This window comes from Corythoichthys intestinalis, chromosome 1, assembly GCF_030265065.1.
Source record: "Corythoichthys intestinalis isolate RoL2023-P3 chromosome 1, ASM3026506v1, whole genome shotgun sequence".
NCBI classification, from domain to species: Eukaryota; Metazoa; Chordata; class Actinopteri; order Syngnathiformes; family Syngnathidae; genus Corythoichthys; species Corythoichthys intestinalis.
This window is the reverse complement of record NC_080395.1, coordinates 79,733,503-79,752,374: the sequence shown is the minus strand read 5'-3', so window position 1 is coordinate 79,752,374 and position 18,872 is coordinate 79,733,503.

The window sequence follows — 18,872 nt, the reverse complement described above, 5'->3', positions numbered from 1 at the left end:
TTGAGCGCAATCTTTAAACTTAGGTCAAAAAAGCCATTTAAGCCTTTTCACAGTGAGATCTATGCGATATGGCCGAGAAATGTAATTTTGATGTTAACTCCCAAACCGCTGCGCAGAAGTCAACCAAACTTCACCCAATAGTGTATTGTATCACAATCTAGTAGTTACATTTGAAAATTTTGTTCTAGGACATTTTGTTTGAACGCAATCATCAAACTTAATTAAAAAAGTCATTTAAGCCTTTTCACAGTGAGATCTATGCGATATGGCCGAGAAATGTAATTTTGATGTTAACTCCCAAACCGCTGCGCAGAAGTCAACCAAACTTCACCCAATAGTGTATTGTATCACAATCTAGTAGTTACATTTGAAAATTTTGTTCTAGGACATTTTGTTTGAACGCAATCATCAAACTTAATTAAAAAAGTCATTTAAGCCTTTTCACGGTGAGATCTATGCGATATGGCCGAGAAATGTAATTTTGATGTTAACTCCCAAACCGCTGCGCAGAAGTCAACCAAACTTCACCCAATAGTGTATTGTATCACAATCTAGTAGTTACATTTGAAAATTTTGTTCTAGGACATTTTGTTTGAACGCAATCATCAAACTTAATTAAAAAAGTCATTTAAGCCTTTTCACAGTGAGATCTATGCGATATGGCCGAGAAATGTAATTTTGATGTTAACTCCCAAACCGCTGCGCAGAAGTCAACCAAACTTCAACCATTAGTGTATTGTATCACAATCTAGTAGTTACATGTGGAAATTTGGTTCTAGGACATTTGATTTGAGCGCAGTCCTCAAACTTAGGTCAAAAAAGCCATTTAAGCCTTTTCACAGTGAGATCTATGCGATATGGCCGAGAAATGTAATTTTGATGTTAATTCCCAAACCGCTGCGCAGAAGTCAACCAAACTTCACCCAATAGTGTATTGTATCACAATCTAGTAGTTACATTTGAAAATTTTGTTCTAGGACATTTTGTTTGAGCGCAATTATCAAACTTAATTAAAAAAGTCATTTAAGCCTTTTCACAGTGAGATCTATGCGATATGGCCGAGAAATGTAATTTTGATGTTAACTCCCAAACCGCTGCGCAGAAGTCAACCAAACTTCACCCATTAGTGTATTGTATCACAATCTAGTAGTTACATGTGGAAATTTGGTTATTGGACATTTGGTTTGAGCGCAATCATTAAACTTAGGTCAAAAAAGCCATTTAAGCCTTTTCACAGTGAGATCTATGCGATATGGCCGAGAAATGTAATTTTGATGTTAACTCCCAAACCGCTGCGCAGAAGTCAACCAAACTTCACCCAATAGTGTATTGTATCACAATCTAGTAGTTACATTTGAAAATTTTGTTCTAGGAAATTTTGTTTGAGCGCAATCATTAAACTTAATTAAAAAAGTCATTTAAGCCTTTTCACAGTGAGATCTATGCGATATGGCCGAGAAATGTAATTTTGATGTTAACTCCCAAACCGCTGCGCAGAAGTCAACCAAACTTCACCCATTAGTGTATTGTATCACAATCTAGTAATTACATGTGGAAATTTGGTTCTAGGACATTTGATTTGAGCGCAATCCTCAAACTTAGGTCAAAAAAGCCATTTAAGCCTTTTCACAGTGAGATCTATGCGATATGGCCGAGAAATGTAATTTTGATGTTAACTCCCAAACCGCTGCGCAGAAGTCAACCAAACTTCACCCATTAGTGTATTGTATCACAATCTAGTAGTTACATGTGGAAATTTGGTTTTTGGACATTTGGTTTGAGCGCAATCATTAAACTTAGGTCAAAAAAGCCATTTAAGCCTTTTCACAGTGAGATCTATGCGATATGGCCGAGAAATGTAATTTTGATGTTAACTCCCAAACCGCTGCGCAGAAGTCAACCAAACTTCACCCAATAGTGTATTGTATCACAATCTAATAGTTACATTTGAAAATTTTGTTCTAGGAAATTTTGTTTGAGCGCAATCATCAAACTTAATTAAAAAAGTCATTTAAGCCTTTTCACAGTGAGATCTATGCGATATGGCCGAGAAATGTAATTTTGATGTTAACTCCCAAACCTCTGCGCAGAAGTCAACCAAACTTCACCCATTAGTGTATTTTATCACAATCTAGTAGTTACATGTGGAAATTTGGTTCTAGGACATTTGATTTGAGCGCAATCCTCAAACTTAGGTCAAAAAAGCCATTTAAGCCTTTTCACAGTGAGATCTATGCGATATGGCCGAGAAATGTAATTTTGATGTTAACTCCCAAACCGCTGCGCAGAAGTCAACCAAACTTCACCCAATAGTGTATTGTATCACATTCTAGTAGTTACATTTGAAAATTTCGTTCTAGGACATTTGGTTTGAGCGCAATCTTTAAACTTAGGTCAAAAAAGCCATTTAAGCCTTTTCACAGTGAGATCTATGCGATATGGCCGAGAAATGTAATTTTGATGTTAACTTCCAAACCGCTGCGCAGAAGTCAACCAAACTTCACCCAATAGTGTATTGTATCACAATCTAGTAGTTACATTTGAAAATTTTGTTCTAGGACATTTTGTTTGAACGCAATCATCAAACTTAATTAAAAAAGTCATTTAAGCCTTTTCACAGTGAGATCTATGCGATATGGCCGAGAAATGTAATTTTGATGTTAACTCCCAAACCGCTGCGCAGAAGTCAACCAAACTTCACCCAATAGTGTATTGTATCACAATCTAGTAGTTACATTTGAAAATTTTGTTCTAGGACATTTTGTTTGAACGCAATCATCAAACTTAATTAAAAAAGTCATTTAAGCCTTTTCACGGTGAGATCTATGCGATATGGCCGAGAAATGTAATTTTGATGTTAACTCCCAAACCGCTGCGCAGAAGTCAACCAAACTTCACCCAATAGTGTATTGTATCACATTCTAGTAGTTACATTTGAAAATTTCGTTCTAGGACATTTGGTTTGAGCGCAATCATTAAACTTAGGTCAAAAAAGCCATTTAAGCCTTTTCACAGTGAGATCTATGCGATATGGCCGAGAAATGTAATTTTGATGTTAACTCCCAAACCGCTGCGCAGAAGTCAACCAAACTTCACCCAATAGTGTATTGTATCACAATCTAGTAGTTACATTTGAAAATTTTGTTCTAGGAAATTTTGTTTGAGCGCAATCATCAAACTTAATTAAAAAAGTCATTTAAGCCTTTTCACAGTGAGATCTATACGATATGGCCGAGAAATGTAATTTTGATGTTAACTCCCAAACCTCTGCGCAGAAGTCAACCAAACTTCACCCATTAGTGTATTGTATCACAATCTAGTAGTTACATGTGGAAATTTGGTTCTAGGACATTTGATTTGAGCGCAATCCTCAAACTTAGGTCAAAAAAGCCATTTAAGCCTTTTCACAGTGAGATCTATGCGATATGGCCGAGAAATGTAATTTTGATGTTAACTCCCAAACCGCTGCGCAGAAGTCAGCCAAACTTCACCCAATAGTGTATTGTATCACATTCTAGTAGTTACATTTGAAAATTTCGTTCTAGGACATTTGGTTTGAGCGCAATCTTTAAACTTAGGTCAAAAAAGCCATTTAAGCCTTTTCACAGTGAGATCTATGCGATATGGCCGAGAAATGTAATTTTGATGTTAACTCCCAAACCGCTGCGCAGAAGTCAACCAAACTTCACCCAATAGTGTATTGTATCACAATCTAGTAGTTACATTTGAAAATTTTGTTCTAGGACATTTTGTTTGAACGCAATCATCAAACTTAATTAAAAAAGTCATTTAAGCCTTTTCACAGTGAGATCTATGCGATATGGCCGAGAAATGTAATTTTGATGTTAACTCCCAAACCGCTGCGCAGAAGTCAACCAAACTTCACCCAATAGTGTATTGTATCACAATCTAGTAGTTACATTGGAAAATTTTGTTCTATGACATTTTGTTTGAACGCAATCATCAAACTTAATTAAAAACGTCATTTAAGCCTTTTCACAGTGAGATCTATGCGATATGGCCGAGAAATGTAATTTTGATGTTAACTCCCAAACCGCTGCGCAGAAGTCAACCAAACTTCACCCATTAGTGTATTGTATCACAATCTAGTAGTTACATGTGGAAATTTGGTTATTGGACATTTGGTTTGAGCGCAATCATTAAACTTAGGTCAAAAAAGCCATTTAAGCCTTTTCACAGTGAGATCTATGCGATATGGCCGAGAAATGTAATTTTGATGTTAACTCCCAAACCGCTGCGCAGAAGTCAACCAAACTTCACCCAATAGTGTATTGTATCACAATCTAGTAGTTACATTTAAAAATTTTGTTCTAGGAAATTTTGTTTGAGCGCAATCATCAAACTTAATTAAAAAAGTCATTTAAGCCTTTTCACAGTGAGATCTATGCGATATGGCCGAGAAATGTAATTTTGATGTTAACTCCCAAACCTCTGCGCAGAAGTCAACCAAACTTCACCCAATAGTGTATTGTATCACAATCTAGTAGTTACATGTGGAAATTTGGTTCTAGGACATTTGATTTGAGAGCAATCTTTAAACTTAGGTCAAAAAAGCCATTTAAGCCTTTTCACAGTGAGATCTATGCGATATGGCCGAGAAATGTAATTTTGATGTTAACTCCCAAACCGCTGCGCAGAAGTCAACCAAACTTCACCCAATAGTGTATTGTATCACAATCTAGTAGTTACATTTGAAAATTTTGTTCTAGGACATTTTGTTTGAACGCAATCATCAAACTTAATTAAAAAAGTCATTTAAGCCTTTTCACAGTGAGATCTATGCGATATGGCCGAGAAATGTAATTTTGATGTTAACTCCCAAACCGCTGCGCAGAAGTCAACCAAACTTCACCCAATAGTGTATTGTATCACAATCTAGTAGTTACATTTGGAAATTTTGTTCTTGGACATTTGATTTGAGTGCAATCCTCAAACTTAGGTCAAAAAAGCCATTTAAGCCTTTTCACAGTGAGATCTATGCGATATGGCCGAGAAATGTAATTTTGATGTTAACTCCCAAACCGCTGCGCAGAAGTCAACCAAACTTCACCCAATAGTGTATTGTATCACAATCTAGTAGTTACATTTGAAAATTTTGTTCTAGGACATTTTGTTTGAACGCAATCATCAAACTTAATTAAAAAAGTCATTTAAGCCTTTTCACAGTGAGATCTATGCGATATGGCCGAGAAATGTAATTTTGATGTTAACTCCCAAACCGCTGCGCAGAAGTCAACCAAACTTCACCCAATAGTGTATTGTATCACATTCTAGTAGTTACATTTGAAAATTTCGTTCTAGGACATTTGGTTTGAGCGCAATCATTAAACTTAGGTCAAAAAAGCCATTTAAGCCTTTTCACAGTGAGATCTATGCGATATGGCCGAGAAATGTAATTTTGATGTTAACTCCCAAACCGCTGCGCAGAAGTCAACTAAACTTCACCCAATAGTGTATTGTATCACATTCTAGTAGTTACATTTGAAAATTTCGTTCTAGGACATTTGGTTTGAGCGCAATCATTAAACTTAATTAAAAAAGTCATTTAAGCCTTTTCACAGTGAGATCTATGCGATATGGCCGAGAAATGTAATTTTGATGTTAACTCCCAAACCGCTGCGCAGAAGTCAACCAAACTTCACCCATTAGTGTATTGTATCACAATCTAGTAATTACATGTGGAAATTTGGTTCTAGGACATTTGATTTGAGCGCAATCCTCAAACTTAGGTCAAAAAAGCCATTTAAGCCTTTTCACAGTGAGATCTATGCGATATGGCCGAGAAATGTAATTTTGATGTTAACTCCCAAACCGCTGCGCAGAAGTCAACCAAACTTCACCCAATAGTGTATTGTATCACAATCTAGTAGTTACATTTGAAAATTTTGTTCTATGACATTTTGTTTGAACGCAATCATCAAACTTAATTAAAAAAGTCATTTAAGCCTTTTCACAGTGAGATCTATGCGATATGGCCGAGAAATGTAATTTTGATGTTAACTCCCAAACCGCCTCGCTGAAGTCAACCAAACTTCACCCATTAGTGTATTGTATCACAATCTAGTAGTTACATGTGGAAATTTGGTTATTGGACATTTGGTTTGAGCGCAATCATTAAACTTAGGTCAAAACAGTCATTTAAGCCTTTTCACAGTGAGATCTATGCGATATGGCCGAGAAATGTAATTTTGATGTTAACTCCCAAACCGCTGCGCAGAAGTCAACCAAACTTCACCCAATAGTGTATTGTATCACATTCTAGTAGTTACATTTGAAAATTTCGTTCTAGGACATTTGGTTTGAGCGCAATCATTAAATTTAGGTCAAAAAAGCCATTTAAGCCTTTTCACAGTGAGATCTATGCGATATGGCCGAGAAATGTAATTTTGATGTTAACTCCCAAACCGCTGCGCAGAAGTCAACTAAACTTCACCCAATAGTGTATTGTATCACATTCTAGTAGTTACATTTGAAAATTTCGTTCTAGGACATTTGGTTTGAGCGCAATCATTAAACTTAATTAAAAAAGTCATTTAAGCCTTTTCACAGTGAGATCTATGCGATATGGCCGAGAAATGTAATTTTGATGTTAACTCCCAAACCGCTGCGCAGAAGTCAACCAAACTTCACCCATTAGTGTATTGTATCACAATCTAGTAATTACATGTGGAAATTTGGTTCTAGGACATTTGATTTGAGCGCAATCCTCAAACTTAGGTCAAAAAAGCCATTTAAGCCTTTTCACAGTGAGATCTATGCGATATGGCCGAGAAATGTAATTTTGATGTTAACTCCCAAACCGCTGCGCAGAAGTCAACCAAACTTCACCCAATAGTGTATTGTATCACAATCTAGTAGTTACATTTGAAAATTTTGTTCTATGACATTTTGTTTGAACGCAATCATCAAACTTAATTAAAAAAGTCATTTAAGCCTTTTCACAGTGAGATCTATGCGATATGGCCAAGAAATGTAATTTTGATGTTAACTCCCAAACCGCTTCGCAGAAGTCAACCAAACTTCACCCATTAGTGTATTGTATCACAATCTAGTAGTTACATGTGGAAATTTGGTTATTGGACATTTGGTTTGAGCGCAATCATTAAACTTAGGTCAAAAAAGCCATTTAAGCCTTTTCACAGTGAGATCTATGCGATATGGCCGAGAAATGTAATTTTGATGTTAACTCCCAAACCGCTGCGCAGAAGTCAACCAAACTTCACCCAATAGTGTATTGTATCACAATCTAGTAGTTACATTTGAAAATTTTGTTCTAGGAAATTTTGTTTGAGCGCAATCATCAAACTTAATTAAAAAAGTCATTTAAGCCTTTTCACAGTGAGATCTATGCGATATGGCCGAGAAATGTAATTTTGATGTTCACTCCCAAACCTCTGCGCAGAAGTCAACCAAACTTCACCCATTAGTGTATTGTATCACAATCTAGTAGTTACATGTGGAAATTTGGTTCTAGGACATTTGATTTGAGCGCAATCCTCAAACTTAGGTCAAAAAAGCCATTTAAGCCTTTTCACAGTGAGATCTATGCGATATGGCCGAGAAATGTAATTTTGATGTTAACTCCCAAACCGCTGCGCAGAAGTCAACCAAACTTCACCCAATAGTGTATTGTATCACATTCTAGTAGTTACATTTGAAAATTTCGTTCTAGGACATTTGGTTTGAGCGCAATCATTAAACTTAGGTCAAAAAAGCCATTTAAGCCTTTTCACAGTGAGATCTATGCGATATGGCCGAGAAATGTAATTTTGATGTTAACTCCCAAACCGCTGCGCAGAAGTCAACCAAACTTCACCCAATAGTGTATTGTATCACAATCTAATAGTTACATTTGAAAATTTTGTTCTAGGAAATTTTGTTTGAGCGCAATCATCAAACTTAATTAAAAAAGTCATTTAAGCCTTTTCACAGTGAGATCTATGCGATATGGCCGAGAAATGTAATTTTGATGTTAACTCCCAAACCTCTGCGCAGAAGTCAACCAAACTTCACCCATTAGTGTATTTTATCACAATCTAGTAGTTACATGTGGAAATTTGGTTCTAGGACATTTGATTTGAGCGCAATCCTCAAACTTAGGTCAAAAAAGCCATTTAAGCCTTTTCACAGTGAGATCTATGCGATATGGCCGAGAAATGTAATTTTGATGTTAACTCCCAAACCGCTGCGCAGAAGTCAACCAAACTTCACCCAATAGTGTATTGTATCACATTCTAGTAGTTACATTTGAAAATTTCGTTCTAGGACATTTGGTTTGAGCGCAATCTTTAAACTTAGGTCAAAAAAGCCATTTAAGCCTTTTCACAGTGAGATCTATGCGATATGGCCGAGAAATGTAATTTTGATGTTAACTTCCAAACCGCTGCGCAGAAGTCAACCAAACTTCACCCAATAGTGTATTGTATCACAATCTAGTAGTTACATTTGAAAATTTTGTTCTAGGACATTTTGTTTGAACGCAATCATCAAACTTAATTAAAAAAGTCATTTAAGCCTTTTCACAGTGAGATCTATGCGATATGGCCGAGAAATGTAATTTTGATGTTAACTCCCAAACCGCTGCGCAGAAGTCAACCAAACTTCACCCAATAGTGTATTGTATCACAATCTAGTAGTTACATTTGAAAATTTTGTTCTAGGACATTTTGTTTGAACGCAATCATCAAACTTAATTAAAAAAGTCATTTAAGCCTTTTCACGGTGAGATCTATGCGATATGGCCGAGAAATGTAATTTTGATGTTAACTCCCAAACCGCTGCGCAGAAGTCAACCAAACTTCACCCAATAGTGTATTGTATCACATTCTAGTAGTTACATTTGAAAATTTCGTTCTAGGACATTTGGTTTGAGCGCAATCATTAAACTTAGGTCAAAAAAGCCATTTAAGCCTTTTCACAGTGAGATCTATGCGATATGGCCGAGAAATGTAATTTTGATGTTAACTCCCAAACCGCTGCGCAGAAGTCAACCAAACTTCACCCAATAGTGTATTGTATCACAATCTAGTAGTTACATTTGAAAATTTTGTTCTAGGAAATTTTGTTTGAGCGCAATCATCAAACTTAATTAAAAAAGTCATTTAAGCCTTTTCACAGTGAGATCTATACGATATGGCCGAGAAATGTAATTTTGATGTTAACTCCCAAACCTCTGCGCAGAAGTCAACCAAACTTCACCCATTAGTGTATTGTATCACAATCTAGTAGTTACATGTGGAAATTTGGTTCTAGGACATTTGATTTGAGCGCAATCCTCAAACTTAGGTCAAAAAAGCCATTTAAGCCTTTTCACAGTGAGATCTATGCGATATGGCCGAGAAATGTAATTTTGATGTTAACTCCCAAACCGCTGCGCAGAAGTCAGCCAAACTTCACCCAATAGTGTATTGTATCACATTCTAGTAGTTACATTTGAAAATTTCGTTCTAGGACATTTGGTTTGAGCGCAATCTTTAAACTTAGGTCAAAAAAGCCATTTAAGCCTTTTCACAGTGAGATCTATGCGATATGGCCGAGAAATGTAATTTTGATGTTAACTCCCAAACCGCTGCGCAGAAGTCAACCAAACTTCACCCAATAGTGTATTGTATCACAATCTAGTAGTTACATTTGAAAATTTTGTTCTAGGACATTTTGTTTGAACGCAATCATCAAACTTAATTAAAAAAGTCATTTAAGCCTTTTCACAGTGAGATCTATGCGATATGGCCGAGAAATGTAATTTTGATGTTAACTCCCAAACCGCTGCGCAGAAGTCAACCAAACTTCACCCAATAGTGTATTGTATCACAATCTAGTAGTTACATTGGAAAATTTTGTTCTATGACATTTTGTTTGAACGCAATCATCAAACTTAATTAAAAACGTCATTTAAGCCTTTTCACAGTGAGATCTATGCGATATGGCCGAGAAATGTAATTTTGATGTTAACTCCCAAACCGCTGCGCAGAAGTCAACCAAACTTCACCCATTAGTGTATTGTATCACAATCTAGTAGTTACATGTGGAAATTTGGTTATTGGACATTTGGTTTGAGCGCAATCATTAAACTTAGGTCAAAAAAGCCATTTAAGCCTTTTCACAGTGAGATCTATGCGATATGGCCGAGAAATGTAATTTTGATGTTAACTCCCAAACCGCTGCGCAGAAGTCAACCAAACTTCACCCAATAGTGTATTGTATCACAATCTAGTAGTTACATTTAAAAATTTTGTTCTAGGAAATTTTGTTTGAGCGCAATCATCAAACTTAATTAAAAAAGTCATTTAAGCCTTTTCACAGTGAGATCTATGCGATATGGCCGAGAAATGTAATTTTGATGTTAACTCCCAAACCTCTGCGCAGAAGTCAACCAAACTTCACCCAATAGTGTATTGTATCACAATCTAGTAGTTACATGTGGAAATTTGGTTCTAGGACATTTGATTTGAGAGCAATCTTTAAACTTAGGTCAAAAAAGCCATTTAAGCCTTTTCACAGTGAGATCTATGCGATATGGCCGAGAAATGTAATTTTGATGTTAACTCCCAAACCGCTGCGCAGAAGTCAACCAAACTTCACCCAATAGTGTATTGTATCACAATCTAGTAGTTACATTTGAAAATTTTGTTCTAGGACATTTTGTTTGAACGCAATCATCAAACTTAATTAAAAAAGTCATTTAAGCCTTTTCACAGTGAGATCTATGCGATATGGCCGAGAAATGTAATTTTGATGTTAACTCCCAAACCGCTGCGCAGAAGTCAACCAAACTTCACCCAATAGTGTATTGTATCACAATCTAGTAGTTACATTTGGAAATTTTGTTCTTGGACATTTGATTTGAGTGCAATCCTCAAACTTAGGTCAAAAAAGCCATTTAAGCCTTTTCACAGTGAGATCTATGCGATATGGCCGAGAAATGTAATTTTGATGTTAACTCCCAAACCGCTGCGCAGAAGTCAACCAAACTTCACCCAATAGTGTATTGTATCACAATCTAGTAGTTACATTTGAAAATTTTGTTCTAGGACATTTTGTTTGAACGCAATCATCAAACTTAATTAAAAAAGTCATTTAAGCCTTTTCACAGTGAGATCTATGCGATATGGCCGAGAAATGTAATTTTGATGTTAACTCCCAAACCGCTGCGCAGAAGTCAACCAAACTTCACCCAATAGTGTATTGTATCACATTCTAGTAGTTACATTTGAAAATTTCGTTCTAGGACATTTGGTTTGAGCGCAATCATTAAACTTAGGTCAAAAAAGCCATTTAAGCCTTTTCACAGTGAGATCTATGCGATATGGCCGAGAAATGTAATTTTGATGTTAACTCCCAAACCGCTGCGCAGAAGTCAACTAAACTTCACCCAATAGTGTATTGTATCACATTCTAGTAGTTACATTTGAAAATTTCGTTCTAGGACATTTGGTTTGAGCGCAATCATTAAACTTAATTAAAAAAGTCATTTAAGCCTTTTCACAGTGAGATCTATGCGATATGGCCGAGAAATGTAATTTTGATGTTAACTCCCAAACCGCTGCGCAGAAGTCAACCAAACTTCACCCATTAGTGTATTGTATCACAATCTAGTAATTACATGTGGAAATTTGGTTCTAGGACATTTGATTTGAGCGCAATCCTCAAACTTAGGTCAAAAAAGCCATTTAAGCCTTTTCACAGTGAGATCTATGCGATATGGCCGAGAAATGTAATTTTGATGTTAACTCCCAAACCGCTGCGCAGAAGTCAACCAAACTTCACCCAATAGTGTATTGTATCACAATCTAGTAGTTACATTTGAAAATTTTGTTCTATGACATTTTGTTTGAACGCAATCATCAAACTTAATTAAAAAAGTCATTTAAGCCTTTTCACAGTGAGATCTATGCGATATGGCCGAGAAATGTAATTTTGATGTTAACTCCCAAACCGCCTCGCTGAAGTCAACCAAACTTCACCCATTAGTGTATTGTATCACAATCTAGTAGTTACATGTGGAAATTTGGTTATTGGACATTTGGTTTGAGCGCAATCATTAAACTTAGGTCAAAACAGTCATTTAAGCCTTTTCACAGTGAGATCTATGCGATATGGCCGAGAAATGTAATTTTGATGTTAACTCCCAAACCGCTGCGCAGAAGTCAACCAAACTTCACCCAATAGTGTATTGTATCACATTCTAGTAGTTACATTTGAAAATTTCGTTCTAGGACATTTGGTTTGAGCGCAATCATTAAATTTAGGTCAAAAAAGCCATTTAAGCCTTTTCACAGTGAGATCTATGCGATATGGCCGAGAAATGTAATTTTGATGTTAACTCCCAAACCGCTGCGCAGAAGTCAACTAAACTTCACCCAATAGTGTATTGTATCACATTCTAGTAGTTACATTTGAAAATTTCGTTCTAGGACATTTGGTTTGAGCGCAATCATTAAACTTAATTAAAAAAGTCATTTAAGCCTTTTCACAGTGAGATCTATGCGATATGGCCGAGAAATGTAATTTTGATGTTAACTCCCAAACCGCTGCGCAGAAGTCAACCAAACTTCACCCATTAGTGTATTGTATCACAATCTAGTAATTACATGTGGAAATTTGGTTCTAGGACATTTGATTTGAGCGCAATCCTCAAACTTAGGTCAAAAAAGCCATTTAAGCCTTTTCACAGTGAGATCTATGCGATATGGCCGAGAAATGTAATTTTGATGTTAACTCCCAAACCGCTGCGCAGAAGTCAACCAAACTTCACCCAATAGTGTATTGTATCACAATCTAGTAGTTACATTTGAAAATTTTGTTCTATGACATTTTGTTTGAACGCAATCATCAAACTTAATTAAAAAAGTCATTTAAGCCTTTTCACAGTGAGATCTATGCGATATGGCCAAGAAATGTAATTTTGATGTTAACTCCCAAACCGCTTCGCAGAAGTCAACCAAACTTCACCCATTAGTGTATTGTATCACAATCTAGTAGTTACATGTGGAAATTTGGTTATTGGACATTTGGTTTGAGCGCAATCATTAAACTTAGGTCAAAAAAGCCATTTAAGCCTTTTCACAGTGAGATCTATGCGATATGGCCGAGAAATGTAATTTTGATGTTAACTCCCAAACCGCTGCGCAGAAGTCAACCAAACTTCACCCAATAGTGTATTGTATCACAATCTAGTAGTTACATTTGAAAATTTTGTTCTAGGAAATTTTGTTTGAGCGCAATCATCAAACTTAATTAAAAAAGTCATTTAAGCCTTTTCACAGTGAGATCTATGCGATATGGCCGAGAAATGTAATTTTGATGTTCACTCCCAAACCTCTGCGCAGAAGTCAACCAAACTTCACCCATTAGTGTATTGTATCACAATCTAGTAGTTACATGTGGAAATTTGGTTCTAGGACATTTGATTTGAGCGCAATCCTCAAACTTAGGTCAAAAAAGCCATTTAAGCCTTTTCACAGTGAGATCTATGCGATATGGCCGAGAAATGTAATTTTGATGTTAACTCCCAAACCGCTGCGCAGAAGTCAACCAAACTTCACCCAATAGTGTATTGTATCACATTCTAGTAGTTACATTTGAAAATTTCGTTCTAGGACATTTGGTTTGAGCGCAATCTTTAAACTTAGGTCAAAAAAGCCATTTAAGCCTTTTCACAGTGAGATCTATGCGATATGGCCGAGAAATGTAATTTTGATGTTAACTCCCAAACCGCTGCGCAGAAGTCAACCAAACTTCACCCAATAGTGTATTGTATCACAATCTAGTAGTTACATTTGAAAATTTTGTTCTATGACATTTTGTTTGAACGCAATCATCAAACTTAATTAAAAAAGTCATTTAAGCCTTTTCACAGTGAGATCTATGCGATATGGCCGAGAAATGTAATTTTGATGTTAACTCCCAAACCGCCTCGCTGAAGTCAACCAAACTTCACCCATTAATGTATTGTATCACAATCTAGTAGTTACATGTGGAAATTTGGTTATTGGACATTTGGTTTGAGCGCAATCATTAAACTTAGGTCAAAACAGTCATTTAAGCCTTTTCACAGTGAGATCTATGCGATATGGCCGAGAAATGTAATTTTGATGTTAACTCCCAAACCGCTGCGCAGAAGTCAACCAAACTTCACCCAATAGTGTATTGTATCACATTCTAGTAGTTACATTTGAAAATTTCGTTCTAGGACATTTGGTTTGAGCGCAATCATTAAATTTAGGTCAAAAAAGCCATTTAAGCCTTTTCACAGTGAGATCTATGCGATATGGCCGAGAAATGTAATTTTGATGTTAACTCCCAAACCGCTGCGCAGAAGTCAACTAAACTTCACCCAATAGTGTATTGTATCACATTCTAGTAGTTACATTTGAAAATTTCGTTCTAGGACATTTGGTTTGAGCGCAATCATTAAACTTAATTAAAAAAGTCATTTAAGCCTTTTCACAGTGAGATCTATGCGATATGGCCGAGAAATGTAATTTTGATGTTAACTCCCAAACCGCTGCGCAGAAGTCAGCCAAACTTCACCCAATAGTGTATTGTATCACATTCTAGTAGTTACATTTGAAAATTTCGTTCTAGGACATTTGGTTTGAGCGCAATCTTTAAACTTAGGTCAAAAAAGCCATTTAAGCCTTTTCACAGTGAGATCTATGCGATATGGCCGAGAAATGTAATTTTGATGTTAACTCCCAAACCGCTGCGCAGAAGTCAACCAAACTTCACCCAATAGTGTATTGTATCACAATCTAGTAGTTACATTTGAAAATTTTGTTCTAGGACATTTTGTTTGAACGCAATCATCAAACTTAATTAAAAAAGTCATTTAAGCCTTTTCACAGTGAGATCTATGCGATATGGCCGAGAAATGTAATTTTGATGTTAACTCCCAAACCGCTGCGCAGAAGTCAACCAAACTTCACCCAATAGTGTATTGTATCACAATCTAGTAGTTACATTTGAAAATTTTGTTCTATGACATTTTGTTTGAACGCAATCATCAAACTTAATTAAAAACGTCATTTAAGCCTTTTCACAGTGAGATCTATGCGATATGGCCGAGAAATGTAATTTTGATGTTAACTCCCAAACCGCTGCGCAGAAGTCAACCAAACTTCACCCATTAGTGTATTGTATCACAATCTAGTAGTTACATGTGGAAATTTGGTTATTGGACATTTGGTTTGAGCGCAATCATTAAACTTAGGTCAAAAAAGCCATTTAAGCCTTTTCACAGTGAGATCTATGCGATATGGCCGAGAAATGTAATTTTGATGTTAACTCCCAAACCGCTGCGCAGAAGTCAACCAAACTTCACCCAATAGTGTATTGTATCACAATCTAGTAGTTACATTTAAAAATTTTGTTCTAGGAAATTTTGTTTGAGCGCAATCATCAAACTTAATTAAAAAAGTCATTTAAGCCTTTTCACAGTGAGATCTATGCGATATGGCCGAGAAATGTAATTTTGATGTTAACTCCCAAACCTCTGCGCAGAAGTCAACCAAACTTCACCCAATAGTGTATTGTATCACAATCTAGTAGTTACATGTGGAAATTTGGTTCTAGGACATTTGATTTGAGAGCAATCTTTAAACTTAGGTCAAAAAAGCCATTTAAGCCTTTTCACAGTGAGATCTATGCGATATGGCCGAGAAATGTAATTTTGATGTTAACTCCCAAACCGCTGCGCAGAAGTCAACCAAACTTCACCCAATAGTGTATTGTATCACAATCTAGTAGTTACATTTGAAAATTTTGTTCTAGGACATTTTGTTTGAACGCAATCATCAAACTTAATTAAAAAAGTCATTTAAGCCTTTTCACAGTGAGATCTATGCGATATGGCCGAGAAATGTAATTTTGATGTTAACTCCCAAACCGCTGCGCAGAAGTCAACCAAACTTCACCCAATAGTGTATTGTATCACAATCTAGTAGTTACATTTGGAAATTTTGTTCTTGGACATTTGATTTGAGTGCAATCCTCAAACTTAGGTCAAAAAAGCCATTTAAGCCTTTTCACAGTGAGATCTATGCGATATGGCCGAGAAATGTAATTTTGATGTTAACTCCCAAACCGCTGCGCAGAAGTCAACCAAACTTCACCCAATAGTGTATTGTATCACAATCTAGTAGTTACATTTGAAAATTTTGTTCTAGGACATTTGGTTTGAGCGCAATCATTAAACTTAGGTCAAAACAGTCATTTAAGCCTTTTCACAGTGAGATCTATGCGATATGGCCGAGAAATGTAATTTTGATGTTAACTCCCAAACCGCTGCGCAGAAGTCAACCAAACTTCACCCAATAGTGTATTGTATCACATTCTAGTAGTTACATTTGAAAATTTCGTTCTAGGACATTTGGTTTGAGCGCAATCATTAAATTTAGGTCAAAAAAGCCATTTAAGCCTTTTCACAGTGAGATCTATGCGATATGGCCGAGAAATGTAATTTTGATGTTAACTCCCAAACCGCTGCGCAGAAGTCAACTAAACTTCACCCAATAGTGTATTGTATCACATTCTAGTAGTTACATTTGAAAATTTCGTTCTAGGACATTTGGTTTGAGCGCAATCATTAAACTTAATTAAAAAAGTCATTTAAGCCTTTTCACAGTGAGATCTATGCGATATGGCCGAGAAATGTAATTTTGATGTTAACTCCCAAACCGCTGCGCAGAAGTCAACCAAACTTCACCCATTAGTGTATTGTATCACAATCTAGTAATTACATGTGGAAATTTGGTTCTAGGACATTTGATTTGAGCGCAATCCTCAAACTTAGGTCAAAAAAGCCATTTAAGCCTTTTCACAGTGAGATCTATGCGATATGGCCGAGAAATGTAATTTTGATGTTAACTCCCAAACCGCTGCGCAGAAGTCAACCAAACTTCACCCAATAGTGTATTGTATCACAATCTAGTAGTTACATTTGAAAATTTTGTTCTATGACATTTTGTTTTAACGCAATCATCAAACTTAATTAAAAAAGTCATTTAAGCCTTTTCACAGTGAGATCTATGCGATATGGCCAAGAAATGTAATTTTGATGTTAACTCCCAAACCGCTTCGCAGAAGTCAACCAAACTTCACCCATTAGTGTATTGTATCACAATCTAGTAGTTACATGTGGAAATTTGGTTATTGGACATTTGGTTTGAGCGCAATCATTAAACTTAGGTCAAAAAAGCCATTTAAGCCTTTTCACAGTGAGATCTATGCGATATGGCCGAGAAATGTAATTTTGATGTTAACTCCAAAACCGCTGCGCAGAAGTCAACCAAACTTCACCCAATAGTGTATTGTATCACAATCTAGTAGTTACATTTGAAAATTTTGTTCTAGGAAATTTTGTTTGAGCGCAATCATCAAACTTAATTAAAAAAGTCATTTAAGCCTTTTCACAGTGAGATCTATGCGATATGGCCGAGAAATGTAATTTTGATGTTAACTCCCAAACCTCTGCGCAGAAGTCAACCAAACTTCACCCATTAGTGTATTGTATCACAATCTAGTAGTTACATGTGGAAATTTGGTTCTAGGACATTTGATTTGAGCGCAATCCTCAAACTTAGGTCAAAAAAGCCATTTAAGCCTTTTCACAGTGAGATCTATGCGATATGGCCGAGCAATGTAATTTTGATGTTAACTCCCAAACCGCTGCGCAGAAGTCAACCAAACTTCACCCAATAGTGTATTGTATCACATTCTAGTAGTTACATTTGAAAATTTCGTTCTAGGACATTTGGTTTGAGCGCAATCTTTAAACTTAGGTCAAAAAAGCCATTTAAGCCTTTTCACAGTGAGATCTATGCGATATGGCCGAGAAATGTAATTTTGATGTTAACTCCCAAACCGCCTCGCTGAAGTCAACCAAACTTCACCCATTAATGTATTGTATCACAATCTAGTAGTTACATGTGGAAATTTGGTTATTGGACATTTGGTTTGAGCGCAATCATTAAACTTAGGTCAAAACAGTCATTTAAGCCTTTTCACAGTGAGATCTATGCGATATGGCCGAGAAATGTAATTTTGATGTTAACTCCCAAACCGCTGCGCAGAAGTCAACCAAACTTCACCCAATAGTGTATTGTATCACATTCTAGTAGTTACATTTGAAAATTTCGTTCTAGGACATTTGGTTTGAGCGCAATCATTAAATTTAGGTCAAAAAAGCCATTTAAGCCTTTTCACAGTGAGATCTATGCGATATGGCCGAGAAATGTAATTTTGATGTTAACTCCCAAACCGCTGCGCAGAAGTCAACTAAACTTCACCCAATAGTGTATTGTATCACATTCTAGTAGTTACATTTGAAAATTTCGTTCTAGGACATTTGGTTTGAGCGCAATCATTAAACTTAATTAAAAAAGTCATTTAAGCCTTTTCACAGTGAGATCTATGCGATATGGCCGAGAAATGTAATTTTGATGTTAACTCCCAAACCGCTGCGCAGAAGTCAGCCAAACTTCACCCAATAGTGTATTGTATCACATTCTAGTAGTTACATTTGAAAATTTCGTTCTAGGACATTTGGTTTGAGCGCAATCTTTAAACTTAGGTCAAAAAAGCCATTTAAGCCTTTTCACAGTGAGATCTATGCGATATGGCCGAGAAATGTAATTTTGATGTTAACTCCCAAACCGCTGCGCAGAAGTCAACCAAACTTCACCCAATAGTGTATTGTATCACAATCTAGTAGTTACATTTGAAAATTTTGTTCTAGGACATTTTGTTTGAACGCAATCATCAAACTTAATTAAAAAAGTCATTTAAGCCTTTTCACAGTGAGATCTATGCGATATGGCCGAGAAATGTAATTTTGATGTTAACTCCCAAAC